General features: G+C 46.3%; 1 pseudogene; it reads right to left on the bottom strand.

Moving 5' to 3' along the window:
• Positions 1–3,192: 3,192 nt before the first annotated feature.
• Positions 3,193–3,310, bottom strand: LOC138851837 (5S ribosomal RNA; annotated as a pseudogene).
• Positions 3,311–3,805: the final 495 nt, after the last annotated feature.

The following is a 3,805-nucleotide window of genomic DNA, read 5'->3' as shown; positions in this document are numbered from 1 at the left end:
ACTATCCTCACTACCACTATCCTCACTACTACCACAACCTCACTACTACCACTATCCTAACTACTACCACTATCCTCACTACTACCACTATCCTCATTACTACCACTATCCTCACTTCTACCACTATCCTCACTACCACTATCCTCACTACCATTATCCTCACTACCACTATCCTCACTACCACTATCCTCACTCACTACGAAAGCAAAAGACTTGGCAGACGATGCAACATCCCCCCAATGAAAAGCAGGGGTGTCACTAGCACGTTAAGAGACAATACAATAAGTGTCAGGGGCCCGAGACTGTTCAACTGCCTCCCAGCATTCATAAGGGGGATTACCAACAGACCCCTGGCAGTCTTCAAGCTGGCACTGGACAAGCACCTAAAGTCGGTTCCTGACCAGCCGTGCTGTGGCTCGTACGTTGGTTTGCGTGCAGCCAGCAATAACAGCCTGGTTGATCAGGTTCTGATCCACCAGGAGGCCTGGTCACAGACCGGGCCGCGGGGGCATTGACCCCCGGAACTCTCTCCAGGTAAACTCCAGGTAAACTACCACTGTCCTCACTACTACCACTATCTTCATTACTACCACTATCCTCATTACCACTATCCTCACTACTACCACTATCCTCACTGCTACCACTATCCTCACTACTACCACTATCCTCCCTACTACCACTAACCTCACTACCACTATCCTCACTACTACCACTATCCTCACTACTACCACTATCACTACTACCACTATCCTCACTACCACTATCCTCACTAACACTATCCTCACTACTACCACTGTCCTCACTACTACCACTATCTTCATTACTACCACTATCCTCACTACCACTATCCTCACTACTACCACTGTCCTCACTTCTACCACCATCCTCACTACCTCTATCCTCACTACTACCTCTATCCTCACAACTACCACTTTCCTTTCTACTACCTCTATCCTCACTACTACCACTATCCTCACTACTGCCATTCTCCTCACTACTACCACTATCCTCACTACTACCACTATCTTCCCTACTACAACTATCCTCACTACTACAACTGTCCTCACTACTACAACTATCTTCACTACTACCACTATCCTCACTACTACCACTATCCTCACTACTATTATCGTCACTACTACCACTATCGTCACTACTACAATTATCGTCACTACTACCACTATCCTCACTACTACCACTACCCTCACTACTACCACTATCCTCACTACTACCACTATCCTAACTACTACCACTATCTTCACTACTTCCACTATCCTCACTACTGCCACTATCCTCACTACTACCACTCTCCTCACTACTACCACTATCCTCACTACTACCACTATCCTCACTACTACCACTAACCTCACTACCACTATCCCCACTACTACCACTATTCTCACTACTACCACTATCACTACTACCACTATCCTCACTACCACTATCCTCACTACCACTATCCTCACTACTACCACTGTCCTCACTACTACCACTATCTTCATTACTACCACTATCCTCACTACCACTATCCTCACTACTACCACTGTCCTCACTTCTACCACCATCCTCACTACCTCTATCCTCACTACTACCTCTATCCTCAACTACTACCACTTTCCTTACTACTACCTCTATCCTCACTACTACCCCTATCCTCACTACTGCCATTCTCCTCACTACTACCACTATCCTCACTACTATCACTATCTTCACTACTACAACTATCCTCACTACTTCAACTGTCCTCACTACTACAACTATCTTCACTACTACCACTATCCTCACTACTATCACTATCCTCACTACTATTATCGTCACTACTACCACTATCGTCACTACAATTATCGTCACTACTACCACTATCCTCACTACTACCACTACCCTCACTACTACCACTATCCTCACTACTACCACTATCCTAACTACTACCACTATCTTCACTACTTCCACTATCCTCACTACTGCCACTATCCTCACTACTACCACTATCCTCACTACTACCACTATCCTCACTACTACCACTATCCTCACTACTACCACTATCTTCACTACCACTATCCTCACTACTACCACTATCTTCACTACTACCACTATCCTCACTACTACCAGTGGTTCATTACTTTGTAATTTGTTCATGACTGTAACCATGTATAGGAGTGAGGCTGATTCATTGCCTCTGTAACTTGCCATGATTGTGACCAGATCTACCTGGAGTTCATGACCTTTGTAACTAGTTCAGCTATCATAACTTTGGGGTCCAGTCCCTGGACCCATTATGTACCTTTGTAATCTTTTGACTACAGCTCACAGGATGGGTATGGGGTGCATAATAAAGATATTAAACTAAAATGTGTGTGTGTGTGTGTGTGTGTGTGTGTGTGTGTGTGTGTGTACTCACCTATTTGTGGTTGTGTGTGTGTGTGTGAGTGAGTGTGTGAGTGTGTGAGTGAGTGTGAGTGTGTGTGTGTGTGTACTCACTCACCTAGTTGTACTCACCTAGTTGAGGTTGCGGGGGTCGAGTCCGAGCTCCTGGCCCCGCCTCTTCACTGATCGCTACTAGGTCACTCTCCCTGAGCCGTGAGCTTTATCATACCTCTGTTTAAAGCTATGTATGGATCCTGCCTCCACTACATCGCTTCCCAAACTATTCCACTTACTGACTACTCTGTGACTGAAGAAATACTTCCTAACATCCCTGTGATTCATCTGTGTCTTCAGCTTCCAACGGTGTCCCCTTGTTACTGTGTCCAATCTCTGGAACATCCTGTCTTTGTCCACCTTGTCAATTCCTCTCAGTATTTTGTATGTCGTTATCATGTCCCCCCTATCTCTCCTGTCCTCCAGTGTCGTCAGGTTGATTTCCCTTAACCTCTCCTCGTAGGACATACCTCTTAGCTCTGGGACTAGTCTTGTTGCAAACCTTTGCACTTTCTCTAGTTTCTTTACGTGCTTGGCTAGGTGTGGGTTCCAAACTGGTGCCGCATACTCCAATATGGGCCTAACGTACACGGTGTACAGGGTCCTGAATGTGTGTGTGTGTGTGTGTGTGTGTGTGTGTGTGTGTGTGTACTCACCTAATTGTACTCACCTAATTGTGGTTGCAGGGGTCGAGACTCAGCTCCTGGCCCCGCCTCTTCACTGATCGCTACTGGATCCTCTCTCTCTCTGCTTCTTGAGCTTTGTCATACCTCTTCTTAAAGCATTTGGTGTTCCCAGGCGGTCATCCATCCAAGTACTAACCAAACCCAACGTTGCTTAACTTCGCTGATCGGACGAGAAGCGGTGTGTTCAACGTGGTATGGCCGTTGTGTGTGTGTGTGTGTGTGTGTGTGTGTGTGTGTGTGTGTGTGTGTGTGTGAGAGTGTCAGTGTCAGTGTCAGTGTCAGTGTCAGTGTGTGTGTGTGTGTGTGTACTCACCTATTTGTACTCACCTATTTGTGGTTGCAGGGGTCGATTCATAGCTCCTGGCCCTGCCTCTTCGCTGATTGCTACTAGGTCCTCTCTCTCCCTGCCCCATGAGCTTTATCATATCTAGCCTTAAAACTATGTATGGTTCCCGCCTCCACTATGTCACTTTCTAGGCTATTCCACGGTCTGACTACTCTATGATTGAAGAAATACTTCCTAACATCCCTTTGATTCATCTGAGTCTTCAACTTCCAATTGTGACCTCTTGTGTCTGTGTCCCCTCTCTGGAACATCCCGTCTTTGTCCACCTTGTCTATTCCGTGCAGTATTTTATATGTCGTTATCATGTCTCCCCTAACCCTCCTGTCCTCCAGTGTCGTCAGGCCGATTTCCCTCA

Source organism: Cherax quadricarinatus, unplaced genomic scaffold, assembly GCF_038502225.1.
Source record: "Cherax quadricarinatus isolate ZL_2023a unplaced genomic scaffold, ASM3850222v1 Contig2367, whole genome shotgun sequence".
NCBI lineage: Eukaryota > Metazoa > Arthropoda > Malacostraca > Decapoda > Parastacidae > Cherax > Cherax quadricarinatus.
Note: the sequence above shows the minus strand (reverse complement) of the source record. Positions and strands in the feature narration are given on the sequence as shown.